We start from the raw sequence: 19249 nt of genomic DNA, 5'->3' as shown, positions 1-19249 counted from the left end.
ATATATTTTTATCCTAGTTTACACATATATGTTTATGCTCACATCACATGCCATAAATATAACAAGAGATTTGGTACATATATTACATGATATTAATTTGATATTATGTGTGTAAATTAATGCTAATCTGCGATTATTATGTTTGAATATATATCAATTAGGTATTTGTGATAGTAATTGGGATCGGACTGCGCTTTTGTGGTCACGATAGTCGCGATTCGCATTCATTTCTCGCATCACAATCCAGTCCCGCGTAGCGATACTAATTGTCATATACATTACTAGCGGCCTACGCACGGGGTTATCATAAAAATGGTTATAGTAAATTATCCGTAAAAGATAGACATAGGTATGCCATCGCGGACTATTTTGTAGATATATAAGAGAGACACGATTTCGCCATACATTGTTTTTGATATAGCTCAAACGGTTTGGGCAGCGTTTTCGATTAAAGCTCTCAGCCAGCGGAATTTTGTCCGACTTGATTAGCAAATATTGTAATATTTCAACCAATTTAAACAAAATCTCAACAAATTATATACCTAAACCTTCCTCAAGAATCACTTTATTCATTGGTGAAAACCGCATGAAAATCCGTTCAGTAGTTTTTGGGTTTATCCCTAACACACACATGTCAGACGCGGCGGCGGCGGGCGACTTTGACTTACAAGGTGTAGAGATAGATACACGAAGATCGCTTAGAACAGTTTTGAGGGAACAAAGAGAGAAAGAAATCGACCAATTTGGCATTAAGACGTTACAGGAGCGAAAAGGGGATGCGTAACGATCGATATAACTTTTTTGATATATTTTTAGTCGTAATAACGATCATTTTAGTTAAATATACGAGTGTTATTAACTAGATTTATCGAAAAAAATTGTCCATTCAGAACAAAGATAAAAATAATTATAATCTGTGTTGAAAAAATCATTGCTCTATCTTCAAAAACCAGGGAGGAAATAGTCGAGAGCGTTTGTATGGAGAATTGACCCCTCCTGTACCGTCTTAATTGCCTGCTTTATCAAAGCCACTCGCCCCAAGCCGGTAGATTTTTGTTATTCCACGCTCACTCCCTGTAATTTGGAGTCCCTAGACGTCAAACGTTTGCGTTTAGTTTAGATCACGTCGTATGTTAGCGATTCCGGTCGCGTGCGTTTGGCGCACCTGTGTCGCGGCGGCGCGGGCGCACCACCGCGCATCCGGTTCCTGCCTCCCGTCCCTTACGTGCTGCCTCAAAAACATACACAACACAGCACACCAACCCCAATCACAAGCTAATAAGAATCAGAATACACCAATTAGCTGAGTCCATACGATCTTTTGTTAGACACAATGCTTGTGCAACCCTACCGGGAACAAATAATGCTTCCGTTCCATTTTACAGCTTTAAATAGTTTTATTCGTTTTCGTGTGAGCTTTTTTTTTAAATCATCAACATCAGCTTGTGTAATGTAGCTCTGCCTGAATCCTTTTACACGGATACCTACTCGGAATCGGTCAGTAACAATGTCAGTCCACTAAAATATATACTGTTCGTTTGCCATTACTCGCAGCCAATTAACACAACGAAGCCCCTGTACATGCACTGGCTACATATATGTACGATAGGGAATTTATTGCGCGTACAGACTATCGAACATCGATATTGTCAATCCGGTATAGTGGGATTATCCTTGGCATGCAATGTCGTTAGCGGGGGCTGGTTTTTGTGTGCACCATCAATTAAGAGAGGAAGCCGAACGGGTTGTAAATCCCTACCTACGTCTACGAGATATTTAATATACCTTAAGTATACACCACATCCTATAATTCTTTTGTTGTATCTTCAATGGATGTTTTCTATGTAAGTATATAAGTATTTGTATATTGTATATATCGTTGTCTGAGTACCCACAACACAAGCCTTCTTGAGCTTACCGTGGTACTCAGTCAATCTGTGTAAGAATGTCCTATAATATTTATTTATTATAAGATCAGGAAAAAAGCACTAGAGACGATAATTGTTGTTATTTATGGGATTTTGCTTTAGAGCAGTATACCTGCAGAATATCTTGTAAATGATGACTTGATAAGCTACTACTTATAATATAACTTTGATAAGGATATGATTTCGGCCCAATATCTATGTTTTCAGATGCGTCGTTTATCCACCAAGTAAATCTATTTTATTGACAAGTTTATTTTATCGATTGGTCATGGACTTCGGAATCCAAATAAAAACACAGTGTTATAGATTGTGAATTACTACAAACTTGGATGTGGCACAGCATATACATATACATTTTCTACCTATATTACATTTAAAAATATTCTTACTACCCCTAAAGAAGAGAGTGTACGAAAAACTCTAACGGCGGCTTACTTTGAGGTCACTTCACTTTCAAGTAGTTCAGTGCAGTGTGAAGCGAGTACGCCGCAACCAACGCCCTGACGCGTGCCCGCATACAATTCGTGAGATCACTACTGCACTCATCGCCACATATACCTATTACGTACAGGCACATAAGGCGTGCCAATTAAGTAAACTTACATACCCGATACATACCAAAAACCTGTTTTTTTAACTGGGCTAAGTATCCTGAAAGTTTATGACTTGACTGTAAATATAGTTTATTTTTCAAGTACTAAGCATTGTTGTACAATGCGCTTACGAACGTCAAATAAAGTTATGTATGCCGGCTGAAACAAAAATAATCCAGTCCCGCTACGCCACTGCTTCGTGAATATTTGTTTGGTTGTCATGTAGGTACCTTACCTATTAATTATTATTAGGGTTTTGCTTTGCATCTAAAAGAAACATCGCGTTTATAATGACATTAAGGACAGCTTTCACTGTGAGATAACATGTATGTACTTCCATAACCCCAATTTCAGTTCATAGTTTTATTTTATAAATTAGTTATAAAAATAAGAGTACCTATGTACACGGAATAGCGCAATTTTGTACTGAGTTGGGCTGGTGTTTGGGTTCTAAAGTTGTTATCGCATGTGAAAAGTGTGTCGCAAGCCGGAAATGTCAGTGTGCATGTAAATTACAGTGGCAAGTAGCGTTGCCGCCATATAGTTGATGTACCTACAAAAAAACCGGCCAAGAGCGTGTCGGGCCACGCTCAGTGTAGGGTTCCGTAGTTTTCCGTATTTTTCTCAAAAACTACTGAACCTATCAAGTTCAAAACAATTTTCCTAGAAAGTCTTTATATAGTTCTACTTTTGTGATTTTTTTCATATTTTTTTAAACATATGGTTCAAAAGTTAGAGGGGGGGGACGCACTTTTTTTTCCTTTAGGAGCGATTATTTCCGGAAATATTAATATTATCAAAAAACGATCTTAGTAAACCCTTATTCATTTTTAAATACCTATCCAAAAATATATTACACGTTGGGGTTGGAATGAAAAAAAAATATCAGCCCCCACTTTACATGTAGGGGGGGTACCCTAATAAAACATTTTTTTCCATTTTTTTTTTGCACTTTGTTGGCGTGACTGATATACATATTGGTACCAAATTTCAGCTTTCTAGTGCTAACGGTTACTGAGATTATCCGCGGACGGACGGACGGACGGACGGACAGACAGACATGGCGAAACTATAAGGGTTCCTAGTTGACTACGGAACCCTAAAAACCTAAATAAACGAATTAATTTTAACTCAACAGGCATTTTTTGTATGTTATTTTTAGTGATTATACTGACATTATGTCTTTCGATCGAAAATAATCGAAATGCATCATAGGTTGAATTGTTTTCTTATTACATAGTAATTTACATATTTTCATATTATATTAATTTATTGTTTCAGGTAAGTCAGCTAAGTCAAGTAAGCTAAACGGACAGTAAGTTACTAGTAGCGCCATCTGTTATGCGTCTTTGTAACAATGTAGTTTTGCCACTCGACGGTAGATGGCGCTACATGTTCTATCATTGTACGTAAGTTTCACAATGTTAAGAGTTAATAAGGTATTTGTTCCCAATAAAAATTAAGATGCTGTTTATATTGATTTAGTTATTTAGATCTAATGAGCGCTGACATGTAGGTACCATCTAATTATGTAGGAATTTTTTTACGGTTTAAAATTTAATTTAGTCAATTTCATCATATTTATGGTGGTTTGTAGCCTTTCAGAAAAAAAATAGGTTAGTTACGATATTTTACTTAACAATTACCTACAACTCATATAGTTATTGCGTTAGGTTAGGTCTCAACTCAAGGAGGGAGTGAAGGACAGTCGTGTCACATCTCTACTACTTACCAGCAGATATTCCTCAGATAGCTCTATTTCATGATTCGAATACAACCATCTTTAGTGCTGAATGTATTGAATCTTTTATAAAGTAATATAAACACGAAATCGGCCATGTAGGTACATGTATCGCGGAAGCGCGGAACTTCTAATATGTAGGCGTTATCCGGTCGAGGCTAATCGGAAGTTAACTTTTCGATGTTTTTAATGTATACTATACGATATACGAGTAATGTATTCATCTATAAAAGTAATGCACCATAAAAAGCAAGGAATAAAGGTAGTATTAGGAGAAATGTAATAGAAAATGTTTTATTTTGCTACCTAAATTACGTCATATGAGTACGTATTAAGTAATTGTTTTTGTTTTTATTATAGGACATTTTTACACAGATTGATTGAGTTCCACGGTAAGCTTGTAATGTGGGTCCTCAGACAACGATATATATAATATACAAATACATACATACATAGAAAACACCCATGACTCAGGAACAATTTATACATTTAGGGCCGGTTGCATCAAACCGTCTGTCACCGTTAAAGCGTTGCTTAAATTTTGTTGTATGGGAAGTTCCATAGACGTTTGCTGCTTGACGATGATGCGTCTGTCAAATGTGGTTGATGCAACTGGCCCTTACCTTCTATAATTAAAACAGCATTATATTCTCTTCTTCATAAACTGATTCTTGCACGTCCCGATGTCCATAAACTCAAATCAACTGTATTTTTGATATTAATTACCTCATATTTAAATGTTTATAAGCCCTACGTAACATATGTTTTAATAAATTTTCATACAAAATAACTCAGCACGCAATAAATTGCTATTTTTAGGGTTCCGTACCAAAAAGGTACAAAAGGAACCCTTATGGCGCCGATCTGTCCGTGTGTCTGTGTCACATTTCTAAATATCTCGAGAACTATTTATGCTATCGACTTGTTTGGAATAGTTATGTATATTGTTAACCTCTATAAAATGAAAGTATTATTTTTTAAATTTATGAATATTAATTATAGAAAATGGCCAAAATTTTTATATTTTTTTTGTAGTGAAAAATGTAAGGTGGGCGAGTCCGACTCGCACTTGGCCGGTTTTGGTTGGCTGACTTGACGTCAATTAGTTCCGCGGCTTCGAGATGTCAAATACTTAGGGGCACGCAATACAATGCTGCTCAATTTTTTTTCTAGTAATTACGCTCTGGCAGTTAGGATCAAACTTATAATTACTTGTTGTATGGGTTTTTATCTTAGCACTAAAACCTTGATGGTATTGTTAAAGTTTGAGGTAATATTAAAAATATGTCCTGTATACTTTATTCATGTAGGCCTAATTACAAGCTCTTATTAATAATTCATTCATTACATATATTATAATCTTAATCTACACATATAAATCAATAAAAAATAGAATTTTGAAAAAAACCCCGACCGCGACATAGTGGACCGATTTTCATGAAACATGGCTAAGAACACTCCCGACTAACTCAGCTTACAGACAAAACAAACTAAATCAAAATCGGTTCATCCGTTCGGGAGCTACGATGCCACAGACAGACACACACACAGACAGACAGACAGACGGACAAACAGACAGACAGACAGACACGCCAAACTTATAACACCCCTTCGTTTTTGCGTCGGGGGTTAAAAAATACTACACACATATAAATTTCTCAAAATTTATAGCGTTCAAACTCTTCAAACGCGTTTTATTCGGTGAAAAACTAAAAATATACAACCAGGTTGTGGCGATGTTCTGTGAGGCTTATCCCATGCACTCGACTGGAACACAAACAGCCTTCGAACCGAATTTCAGAATGTCAGCTCAGCGTTTAGTAGAGTGAAAAAGGTAAAACTAGGAATACGCACGGATATAAAGAATACTTGGCTCCCTTAGGTACCTATACCTACTATCATTTCTCTTAAACTTCATTAATCCTGTTATCTTGGAAATCCGGAGTATCCGGACGACCACGATTTTTTTTTATTTTGTCCCTATTTTATTTCTTCCTTCGAAATTGACTGCTAAAAATGTAGAGTGACCAAAATTTTTAACCCCCGACGCAAAAATGACGGGGTGTTATAAGTTTGACGTGTCTGTCTGTCTGTCTGTCTGTGTGTGTGTCTGTCTGTGGCATCGTAGCTCCCGAACGGATGAACCAATTTCGATTTAGTTTTTTTTGAAACCTAAACGAAGTTACCGCTTCTCGACTGTCAACCTGAAAAATAATATATAGAAAAACTGAAAAACAATAGTAAACAACAAAAGCCTCAAAACACATGATGTTTTACATGATGTTGAGTTAAAATTTTAATTGATTATTCGGAAAGTCTTTCATGCTTGAACAGCCGGTTTTTTACTCGTACCTACCGAATTACGTCGCTAATCCACATAAGATAGTATTTCTAGGCCTCTAGCACAGATGTCAAATATACCATAGATCAAGCAAACGTACATATCTACTTAGCGTGTCAAATGAACTCCGTAAAATCCACTGCTTTGTCCGTCTTTAATCGCAGCTTGCAGCTTTCGGGCGTCAATTTTTGTAAGTTGAAGTCAACAAAAATATTAAAAATGCCTCTTTACGTGATATTTAATTGCAACAACACAAAAATTATGAACACTCAGGGCCTGAGACATATTTAAAATCATGGGCAAGTAACAACTTCACTACAAAATAAGACACGCTCGGCCGCTCTAAATCTAGTTCTGTGGCCTCTATCTAGGGTCATTAATATTTTTATTATTTTTAATAATAAAAACATAATTCATAAATTGCCAAGAGTGGCACTGAAACGAGTAGTTTCATGTGCTCTGCCTACCCCTTCATGGGACACAGGCGTGATTATATGTATGTATGTAATTCATAAATTTAACGTTCGGGTTACGAAACAGAACACGTGGTCCCGCGAGGCAATTGAACACAATCGTGATGCCTCCTTACCTTGTTCTGGCCCAAGAACAATACTGGCAAGAACCAGTTAAGTAGGTTCATGACCGGCGCGATCGCCTCGCGCATAATGCCAAGCCTGCGTCGTGATTTAAACGTGTACCTGTAGCCGGGGAGCCCAAGAGGGCTTTGTGAAGTTACTCGAGCATGTCAGATTAATGATATCTTGCTTCCTAGTCTAATTTACCACTTTTAGCCGTCAATGTATGGCCCTTGGTTGGTTAGGGGGTTAGTAAAAACATAGAACACGAAAGTGTGATTGTGCTACTACTAAATCTGATAGTTATTTGTACGCATGACCGGATGGTTTCAACTTTCAATCTTAAAATCGGGTGTCCAATTATCCTTACATAAAAATATTTCAACTTTAAATAGGACCATAATGACTATAACGACAATCTAGTAACTAGTTAAATATATACGTTAACCCTTCACACCTTCGATTTTTTTAAATCTATAGGATCTTAAGGACTTGATGAAAAAAATGTGACCCTTTCCCCTAACATCTACATAGGTAATCTTTCTCTTCCAATAAGTCCCTCCATTCGAGTAACTACACATTTGCCATCACCGGTTCCCCAGCTACTACCATTCGCCCTCCGGCTAGCAAAAACTGACCGAGAAGGGAGCTATTCCGACCACCACTCCAATCGGAACCGTGCCGCCTTTCACCTTCGCTACCTACAGAATGCACGGCTGAGACCAACATTAAATTGGCGATATCTGAAACAAAAAAAAACGCGCTGCAATAACGTATGAAAAGTACGCATACAGTTTTAGTAAATTAATAGCTGCTGTTGTTTATGAAGATGTGAAATTTAGAAAATTCGGAATTAAGTGTTAATCTGGAAATAGCTGCTACACTTATCTGACACATAACACTGACTGTTTTAATGCAGTTTATCCGCCCGCCCGTACTTTTAAATAAATCCCAATACACCGCGGCACCGTTTCTCGTTAAAATATCGGTCCAAGCTAAGTTGACAACGATTTGTATAGGACAAATAACAGCGTGTGCATAAAGGACACAATTTGCTACCCTTTTCAGTTCCATGTTTCTATGCTTTTATAGTCAGATCAAGCTATGTTCATAGCGATTTTGATAACACAATTATTGCAAACTTATTATACAGACCAAAACTATTATAATTGCTGCCAACTTAGCTTGTTCTGACTACCTACTTTATGTAGAGTTCTAAAATGCAAATGCAAAGATTTGCGCTCAGTTCTTATTTTTACAAAATTGGATTAGGTACGTGATCATCGAAAGTTATATGGAAATGCAATGCTACATTATTATTATCTAGTTCATAATCCAAAACAAACTGTCATCGAAGTGTACGCAGTTTTACAGTTAACAGTGAGTTAACATCGCCATGCAATGTTGTTTTGTAGAGCCAGAGTGCGAGTGAGACAGAGCTAGTCCACGTAGCCGAAGACCAGCGGAGATAGCCGAAGGCTCCAAACATGGCGGGCGGTGCACGCTTCGCGCTTGTCAACAAAGTTCCTCCGACCGCCTTCGCCGCCGCGCGCCCTCTTGTTGATTCTGAATCAGAACTTGTTCGGTCGCCGCTTGATGTGATTACTAATGTGAAGTGAAATGTGCTATACTTTACTGGGATTGAAATTATTATTTAATATTAATTTTGAATTTATCGGACTTGGATAAGGTATATTTTTAATAAGTTTTTATAAATTACAAAGTTGGAGTATGTAGAGCCCTTTACTTATAAGAATGTTTACAAGTAATAGAAAGTAAGCAGTCATACTATTTATCTATTCCTTGAATTTAAAATAGCTATAAAAGAAATAGTTTAGAATCTAACGCAGTTGTTTCATGTACGACTACTATATCTTATCTATTTGCCCAATTTCGTGTTGACATCGAACGTTCAATGTCTTTCGTCTGTAACTCGGTATACGTTTGACTCTAGTCTGATAAACTTTCATTTCATTCCTAAAGCAAGTTGGACATCATATAAACTTAGCAGTTAAATGTATAAGTTTATTATCATAGGCAACTTGTTACACCGTGTCAACCGTGTGCATTTGTGCACCCCGTTCCTTAGAAATAGGTGCAACTATAAGTTAGTAGACCGAAAGGGTGTTCATACCCTCACATATTCTTTAGAAAACATTGTTAGTATTAGTAGTTTTGTGTAAGTCTACGTGACATTGAACTGGACACCCCTCTGCGTGGGGTGGTAATGATAATGAACGAGAATTTAATCCAAGCATGAAGCAATGCACGTGCCGGTCCCAACTTGTTGCGCAGCAGGCTTACTGACTACAGTATTGTTACAAAAACATAATGCCCCTTGACTCCCTTTTGACAGTTTTGACATATGCGAGAACCATTCTTAGTAAAATTGTTAACTTACACCTTACCTTAAAATATGACTACTGTATGACTAGGTAATACATATATGTACATAGTAATTTCAGTCATGAATTGATGCGGACTCTCCAATCGTAGTTCTAAGTAAAGTCCTTTCTTGTGATTTCTGCAAGCAAGAATATGACGCGGTGGTGACGGGGCCAACAGGAAGTTGTTTCTTACTGAAGTAGCTTATTCTCTCTTAACTTGAAACTTAAGGTGACGGACCCAATCATGGACAGTTTAAGAAAAAAATTCGCCTGTTTTTGATATTTCACTGATAAATGTAAAAATTCTACCGCCAAGCGTGTTAAATCTTGAATGTCCTATCCTTCTTCTACATTTCAAGCGTATTGCAGAATAGATACTCCTATTGGTTTCTTCATAGTTAACAAATTAAAACTAGGTGTTTTTTCTCCAATTATGGACGGCAGTTCTCCAGTAATGGATCCCCCATTATGGACAGTGAAATAAGTTTAAAATTTTACTTTTAAAGCCAACTGATACGCAATTAGTCAATTTTATACACCATAAATACAATTAGTTTGGGTTATTTTAACATAGGATTGTTTCTTGTAAATTTTGCTTTTGTAAATTGTTCCTTGTCCATCATAGGAGGTAGGCAGTTTTTCGGGTCCAGTAATGGACACTCGCAAAATAACGTCATTTCTTTATATCTTTGGAGCAACAAACTAGTATGTTTTATACCTTATCTCATGCTTAATGCAGTAAGTAAAACGCATTCAATATTACACCGTGCGTTATTTTTTTATTATTTTATACATGAACTCATCTCTCTTAGCAACATTACTAAGAATTCGTCTTGATATTTTTTTCAGTAAACTGGTGAATTTTATCTTGCCTCCAAATCCTTCAGAAATAACCGAATTAATTGAAACTTCAAAATGAAACAGCTCTACAACTCTAGTTTATGGTACATAGCCGTCAGTTTTTAGAAACTTATTTTAGATACTTATTTTTAAGGATTTGTGTTTTTTTGTCCATAATGGCATCACCGTCCATTATGGGGTATTTTACCTTATGTAGATATAGGGTGTTTCTCTGAAGCAGAAACACAAGCGAATTCATTGATGAAGCAGTTTACTAATATAATTATAAACCATGAACGCATGGACCCCACGCATGGACGTCCAGTGACGAAACGTGGATAGTGGAATGAACAGGCTAGATACTAGATAGATACTTATTATAATTTAATTGAACGTTAATTCTTCAACCAAAAATATCTTGAAACATCCGATCATGATTCTGTATCGTAATCGCAGTTTAAACTATATTCTGTCCTGCAAATTCGAACGTATTTTATTTTATTCTTTGACACTGTACTTATACAAAATGTGCGTTAAGGTTACCATTAGATACGGATGGTGTTTAGGAAAATAGTTCGACGGAACAAATTGTCGTCTTTCGGCAATGCGAACAAGGCTACCGAACCGAGGATGTCATTATCTTCCTATTCGCTTATTATACTTGACAGCAGAAATTGCCTGGAATATGAATCGTCTATTTTCTAATTTGCTTAATCACCATTACTTATTGGGCATGGAACTTGGACGCTAGAAGCTAGTCCTGTTCCTAAAACCCCTATCGCTATCTCAACATGCATTCTTACAATAATGAGGCTTTTCAGGCTTTAATTTTACAACGAACTCTGATTAGTTTGTCGTACACTAACTGAGTATTTACTAACTACATTATAGTCCTAATGAAATTGCCTTAAGGCATTAGGTAACTTTGTCTCCGAATATAACATTGAAATGCGTTTTATATAATCCTTGATATACCTACCTAGGCATGTGGTATCGTGGGATGATGTGTGTATATGATAAAAAAGTAGTGGGCAGTGGGTGTCGTGGAGTATAATCCTTTATCCACCCACGCGCCCGTACTTTCTAAACAGAAGGATTGTAGTCGGCTTCGCCGCCAAACTGTTGTTTGAGAAAAAATAGTATTCCGTTGGTGTGAGTCACCGCAGCGAGTCCCCATCGAGGTCTGGGTCACATTCCAGGCCTGTGAGCGGCCGCGCTCCGCCAAACCGGACTCGGCTTGTGCTTCTCCATTTTTCGATATCCTTTACTTTACGTAATTCCGTTTATCGTGTATGAAATCTGTGGGTCAATGGTTCGAAATCTTTTGTGTTGTGTTTATATTTACGTCAGTTGTTCCTGCTGAATTTAGTAACAGGTTGTTTTTGCGAAACAGTTGTCGAGTTTTGTATTAATCTGATTGTTCGTTGGTCCGAGTCCCCGAACCAGGCAAGGAAGGGGCGTGTTTTTTGTACACCATCTGTCGGCAGGTGTCGCTTTACATACTAAGCAGGTGATTTGAATTCGCCTTTCTCTCTTGCTCTTAGGGATTTTTGAACATGTATTTAGTGTATAAGTTATAACCGACGGCCGCAATGACTTGATGGATAAACATCAATTCCCATTTCCGCCTTTATCGTAAGCTTTTTTTGTAACTGAACTGGATTTACCTGCCTTTCTATCTTGAAATATTATATCTCTAACAAACAAACCTAATAATGTCTTGTTGTACCTATGCACATTAGATACAGTTATTCACCGATAGAAGCGAAGCGTTTTTCTTTCTGCTGGGGCAAAAATGCTTTATATCCATCGGTCCATTTATCGGTTTCAGAGGAATTTCCTCCCACGAACGCTCCGGCTGTGGAATGAGCTCCCTGTCGAGGTATTCCCGATGAACTACAGTATGGGGTCCTTCAAAAAAGGAGTGTACAAGTTTCTAATGGGTCGGCAACGCGCACGTGACACCCCTTGAGTTGCGGGCGTCCATAGGTTGCGGTGACCGCTTTCCATCAGGCGGGCCGTATACCTGTTTGCCACCGACGTGGTATAAAAAAAAAAATATATCCGGCCGCCTATTCTCTACAAGCGGTTTTGTTTTATTTTATCCACTCTTATAGGTGACAAGGTGGTCGACCAGCCGTCGTATAAAATAATTAAAGATAAGCTCTAATCAAAATTTTGTAAATATTAAAGATATTATTTATATACAAAAGAGTTGGCCAGGTATTATAAAAAAGGCGTGTATTGCATTATCGCTGTAGATGAGCATGATGTATAATTGTCTGCGCTTCATGCTCGATTCAATTTTCACGGTTTTGTTTAATTTAGACACACTTTATACTTCAATTTTGTATGTAGCAGGCTTGGTCAAATACTATAAATATTTAATACTTACTTTTTTATTATGTATACGTAGTCTTTAAAAAACAGTTTTCTAACTTTACTGTGTATAATACCTAACTAGTGTATCTACTAGACGTTTTTATGTTCAAGTGCCATATACATAAAAACAATGCAATATTTTGATTTAGGGTGATGACCTAAAATGATTAACAAGTTTATTGGATGGTAGCAGACAAAACGGCTAAACAGGAAACATGGGTTATCAATGTGACATTTACTGGATACTGTATAGGGACAAATTAAACTTAATTGTTTTGTGTAAATGCACTAGGGTACTTGTCCCTCAACTTTTTAAACTATATTTTGTAATGTTTCAGTGCCAATTTTTATTTTATTTTCTGAAACAATTGAAACACTTAACACATGCGCGTTTTGAGAGCGTAGGCGGAGCGTTAGCGGAGCGTCAGCGGAGCGCATTGGTAGCGGTGCGCCGGACGAACGCTGGCGTTGCGCCCAGCGGACGCCGGCGGGAACTATCGAGCGCGGATTGCGAGCGGAATGCGCGCTGATTGCGAGCGGAACGCCAGCGTTCCGCCGGCGCACCGCTGTCATTGCGCTCTGCTAACGCTACGCTATCAAAACGCTTTATGTGTGGCGGAGGCTTTACGCTAAAGGAACTAATATTTATGTTTATGTGTATTAAGTACCTACTACATATTCGTACTTCTATACAAAATATTATAAATCAAATAATGAGGTAGAGTGTTCCTACTTAAATCAATTAAATATGCCTACTTCTCTTGGAAATTATATAACTTGAGAGAAGTCAATATGTTTCTTAAACTGCCTCCGTATTAGCTGTTGCTGGAACCAAAGTTTAATGTAATATTATGCGGACTCCAATTTATTGCGTTCCCAGGCATAATTACCTAATAAACAATATAAAGTGAACAATCGTGTCGTACATTAAGTAGCGTTTAGATTTGATATCTTTATAATGAATTAAATTTTGGGCAGTGTGGCCAGTAAGGTGAGTCACTTCACTGACGCTAATCGCCCCGACTGTTGATTCATCGTGAAAGCTGCACCATTGCGAACTTCTAACTAGATTTTTTAACTTAGGTATGAATAATTCAAACTTCACACATTTCAGTTTTCGTTAATATTGAATTGGTCATGTCATGTAAGAAAGAGCTTGATCATAGCTTATGATGTTGATATAAGTAAACTTTTAACTGTCTATGTGGTCACTGGTCAAGGCACTAAATCAGAATGCCGTGAGCGCGAGGTCGTCGCCGACACACATTTTCTTACATTAAATAACTTAAAATCTAAAAGTGAATACATATTATATAACTAATTGGCAAATCAGACTTGTTTTAATACATCTTATGCGAACCATCAGACCGGGGAGCTATAATCACCGATTACCTTTTGGGAAGCCCTTATTTTTTACATGTTTGTTTTATTTAATAGCGCAGAATTTTGCGTCTTTGCTTGACAACCATTAAAGCTATAATTGTTGTATCGTAATTCGACAGAAATTTCCGATTGCCTAAAACGGAATTGTTACGAATTTGCAACTGCAACTGCGTGTCCACAAAGGATTAAAATTTGCCATGTTCATTAATTGATGGCCTTCATAAATTGTTAATTAGTTAATGAACGTTTCCGCCCTCATTGTACTGTCACAAATTATTCAGACGAATCTACCCAGTCGTCTGTATTTTGTGATTGTAGTAATTTTTGACATTACATTCATATTTGTCTTTCAAATAGCAATTGAGTATAAACTCAAGTCATTATGTGGTGCATTGTTTTGTTGTTTTGAATCAGCTGTAGGTAATGTTTGTTTAAAATCAAGGCCTTCTAACTACTACTAATAGACTGGTGGCGTCCAGTTATGACGATATTGACCTTTCAAGCGCTGATTCGATGCTCGATTATTCAAATCAGTAGCTAGTGTAGCCACATTAACGTCGACTCACCGTCTGGTCCTGACCTTGCTAGTGAACGTACTACAACTTACTCCTGCTTGCGAGCTTCGCCAAGTCAGTCACGATCACGACTTCGACCGAAAATTAAACAGTTAACAATGCTGTAGGATTCAGGTCCGTGCTAGTCCCGTCCTCGCTAAAGCAGTATTAAAGACTAATCACATTGCGACTCTTAAGCAGATAAAAGTCACCTTTTATAGTAAACAGAAGAGAAATATTCTGTACTGGTAATTGGCAGACTTTTAAGTCTGCGTTTCTCGTAAAGGTGTGAGTCATTTGACCTTGTTTAGGGAAGCGCAGTGAGTGTAATCGTAACTAATTAAGCGTGGTAAGTAAACGAACAGAAAAAAAAACTTTTTGAAATATACGAGTATGTAGGTACTTTTGTAATCTATGCAAAAGAAAGTAAGGGCATTATTTCCGACACCGAGAATTCCTATTTGATCAATTCAGCCACAGAATTTTCTTAGCACTTGTTCACGCACCGCGTGGAGAATTGTGATTGCACAAGGCAAAAACACCGCACTGCGGCTAACTTCATTCTAAAGGCATTACGCGGATTTTTTACTTTTTATCTACGCATTCTATGCATAATTACATGACATACTTAATATAAGTTTGACTGGTGATACATGAAAATATTATCAAGATATTTATTAAGAAAAGAACACAACGAACAGTTGCATCCTTATAACGAGATGTTTTTGAAAAGCCGAGGTACAAAGAGATTAGACAACTCGTGGTTTGAGTGAGCACTCTTGCCCCCGTTTTGGTGACTCACAGAAGACTTGTGTGGTAACTAATAGCTTTTATCGTGACCTCTCCGCCTGCCCTATATCCCGAGGGTTGATGACACATATTCCTGATATTTGTTTAGTTCTTCTTCTTCTTATCGTGTCGAGGTTCCTTTCTTATACAGTAGATGCCCAATAGGCAGCAGCATTAACAGCCCTGGGTGTAGCGTCTCTCAGGTCGAGCTCCGAGCAGTGATGCGGGCACGCGGGGCAAGCCAGTAGGTGCGCCATGGTTTGCGGCGCTGTGTCGCAGGTGCATTGGGTCGAAGGGCTGCGGAGCAATCCCCATTTGGCCATGTTTTGCTTACAGCGACCAACTTGGGACCTGAGCCTGTTTAAGGACTTCCAAGTTGGCCAAGGTTCTTTATGGCCAGGCGGTAGTTGCTCAGAGGCTTGCACGTATACGTCTGGTGGAGGGCAACGGGTCTGCCACAGCGAGCGGCGCACATCAGACGGCTCGCCCCGCAAGGGGCTGGTGTTCCGCATGAAGCTTCTGCGGCTTTTAAGACGGGCAGCAGGCGGGATATATCCATATAAGGGGTGGCGCTGGTCGTTCTCCTGTTTGTGTTTTTCGACGGCGCAGGACACCTCTCTACGGACATCGGGAGGTGCCACACCAGCTAGCGGGTACAGCTTGTTGAGCGGGGTCGGTTTGAGACAGCCTGTGATGGCACGGCAGGTGTCGTTAAGTGCGGTGGTAACGAGGCTAGCATGTGGGGATCGGTGCCAGACTGGACATGCAAATTCGCCCGCAGAGAAGCACAGAGCCAGGCCGGTGGTACGTAAAGTATGTGCAGATGCGCCCCAGCTTGTTGAGGTTAGCCTACGTAGCAAGTTATTCCGCGCGCTAACTTTCATGCGAGTGTTAGTACAGTGTGCCTTGTAGGTTAACGCTCTGTCCAGCGTTATTCCCAGATAACGCGGGTGCGGGCAGTGCTCAAGCGTCGCTCCGTCCCATTTGATATGTAGAGGCCTATTTGCATGGTGGTTGCGCAGGTGGAACGCACAAGTCTGAGTTTTACTTGGGTTGGGCCGGAGGCAGTTAGCCCTGTAGTAAGTGCCAAGTTGTTCTAATGCCACGGTTAAGGTTTTTTCTACATCCTCAAAGGAACGACTCTGAGCTGCTAGCGCTAGATCGTCCGCGTAGAGGAAACGTTGGGTGCCTGCTGGGCTTGGCTGGTCGTTTGTGTATATGTTGAACAGGATTGGCGCTAGCACGCTGCCTTGGGGAAGCCCGTTCTTCTGGCGCCGCCAGCGGCTTTTTCCTGCGTTTAGATGGACCTGGAAACAGCGGTTCCGTAGTAGCTCTCCGAGTACACGAACGAAGCCTTCGTCTTGGGTGACGTTTGCAACTTTAGCGAGTAAGGTTTTAATGTTCACGGTGTCGTAGGCTGCTGATAGATCGACAAACGCCACGCCCGTGACCATGCCAAGCTCGAAACCGTCCTCAATGTGTTGCGTCAGTTTTAGTGTCTGGCTCGTACATGACTTTCCAGGGCGAAAGCCCGCTTGTTCATCGATGAGGATTGGATCTACTACTTGTGTCAGCCGGTTAAGCAGTAGGCGCTCGAACAGCTTGTAGGTGTGGCATAGTAAGGAAATAGGGCGGTAGCTTTTGGCGTCGTCAGGGAGTTTTCCAGGCTTCAACAGCGCGACTATTTTTGACTTACGCCACACTTTGGGTATGTTGAGTGTCACTAAACTGTCGTTAAAGAGGGCCAGCAGCCAGGACGTCGCCACAGGTCCCAGATGTTTGAGTTGTTCCACTGTGAGATCATCCAGGCCTGACGCTTTTCCAGTTTTCATGTTTTTAATAGCAGTTGTGAGTTCGCTGACGGTAAATGGTCTGCTAACGCTATGGTTAGTGTTTTCCTGAAATACCGGGTCCGTTAATCGGGGTCTAGGTGTACGGTGAGGTGTCTTGCCATTGAGTTTTAGTTGAACTTTACCTTTTCAAATTTTAAAGAGAATACGCAAAGTTGTGTAGCGCTGTGAGATTATCTAAACTACATAGTGCACCTTCTAGTTTAATGTGTTTAAAATTTAATGTTTATTTTTTACGAAACATAGTCTCAATGACTAGTGATGTGACTTAAGTACATACCTAATAATGAAAACCTTACCTCATTAATGGCAATAATGACTATTGAGGATTTCGTAGCCAAATTAGCTAAAATGAATAGGTATGATCGTATGTCACAACGATTTATTCCTGTTGTTATTTTGTCCAGTAATTAAAGTACAAGGCGCATGTTTACGATGTCAGATAATAAGTACTCATAAAACCTTCTCTATTTACTTAAATTGTATTAGATACCTACTTATATTTACTTTTACTTAAACGAGATATTTATCTAAGGAGTAATAGAGATTGCAGATTCCCATTTCAACCACGATCCCTCATAAGTAATTATGTACCGTTTCCCGGTAAAGTTATGTAAATGGTAGAGTCCGACATATTGACGACTCTGATCCTCGGTATAAATACCGCTTGGCTGACTAGTTACCGAGCTAGTCGCTGCATCTTTATGCCGATACTCAAGTCATTAGACTAATTGAATAGTAAACTTTCTATTTCGACTATGATTGGTTAAACTGGGAAGTTCTTCAAATAAATCGCATCGTTATCCGATGATCTGGTTTTTATGCGTCGTAGGCATTATTATTTAGTGCACGTAATTCCATGAGAAAATCTCCTCGATCGCTTAGATGATAGTTGAGAGTGACCGTATTCGGTGTGACAGTGTACACATGAGCCCACAAGCCGCGCGGTCCGGCCGACAAACCCGTATCTGTGGCTAGGAATCTCACATCTCTAGTCGGCGACCGAGGAAGTCTTAAAAGCATATCCGCTCCAACCGCCTCCGTCTCGTGTACCTATTAAAGCGACTCAAAACGCTACACAGCTTTCTCATTTTTCTACATATTTACCTACTGTGTTCTTGACCTTATCTGCATTTTGCTGAACATTTTTTATTGAAATTACTTACCAACATCATTTATCTTACATATTTTTATCTGTGAAACTATGTAACGACATGTACATGTTTATTGTTTGATCAGTAACCTAGGTACCTACATAATTGGTAATTGTGGCTTTCATTCAATTCTTGTTTGAGCTGCCTAATCAATAGCTAATGTAATGTATGTACCGAGTTATCTTAGTAAAACTTTAGAAATATTTGTTTCGTTACGCCTGTGTCGTGATAACAGAACTTGTGACCAAACCAACCTCTGTCAGTTCGTGTATACGCTCTACTCCATATTAGTACTTTACTTACTCATATGCACTATTGTTACTTGTTACTAACGAAATTTCAAGGAATATGATTGTTTCGTGGGCTTCTGTTTGTAAAATTTGATGATGTTATTACGAGGATAAAACTACAGCAAATTGTTAATGATGCGAAAAAATATATTTCTGCTGCTATGATCTCTCTGCCTACACAATGATTAATTACTCCCGTCCGCACTCATAAAAGTTGCCAAAGCCTGTTTTATAATATCATAAAGGTATTAATGACCTGCGTTAAACATTTGTTTTATTAACTTTCTATGTCCATTTTAATTTTGCCTAGGTATATTAATTGCAAAATTATTTCAGATTTAATTAAAGTTAGTGTACCTGGTCCATACTTATTACTTATATTACTTATTAATATTATAAATGGGAAAGTGTGTGTGTCTGTCTGTTTGTCCGTCTTTCACGG

At 38.7% G+C, this 19249-nt stretch overlaps 1 protein-coding gene across 11 annotated transcripts in view; it reads left to right on the top strand.

The window, feature by feature from the left end:
* LOC125241849 (ras GTPase-activating protein raskol) overlaps positions 1–19249 on the top strand; it is a 217887-nt gene that overhangs the window by 164977 nt on the left and 33661 nt on the right. Inside the window, exon 1 of one of the 11 annotated variants that reach the window (XM_048150519.1) lies at positions 8740–8868. The exons of the other annotated variants lie outside the window; for them this stretch is intronic. The gene's annotated coding sequence lies outside the window, so the exon portion shown is untranslated. Of the gene's footprint in view, positions 1–8739; positions 8869–19249 lie in introns of those variants that run through there. 11 annotated transcript variants of the gene reach the window in all.

The sequence above is a fragment of the Leguminivora glycinivorella genome, chromosome Z (genome assembly GCF_023078275.1).
Source record: "Leguminivora glycinivorella isolate SPB_JAAS2020 chromosome Z, LegGlyc_1.1, whole genome shotgun sequence".
Classification (NCBI taxonomy): domain Eukaryota; kingdom Metazoa; phylum Arthropoda; class Insecta; order Lepidoptera; family Tortricidae; genus Leguminivora; species Leguminivora glycinivorella.
This window is presented reverse-complemented; position numbering and strand designations above follow the sequence as displayed.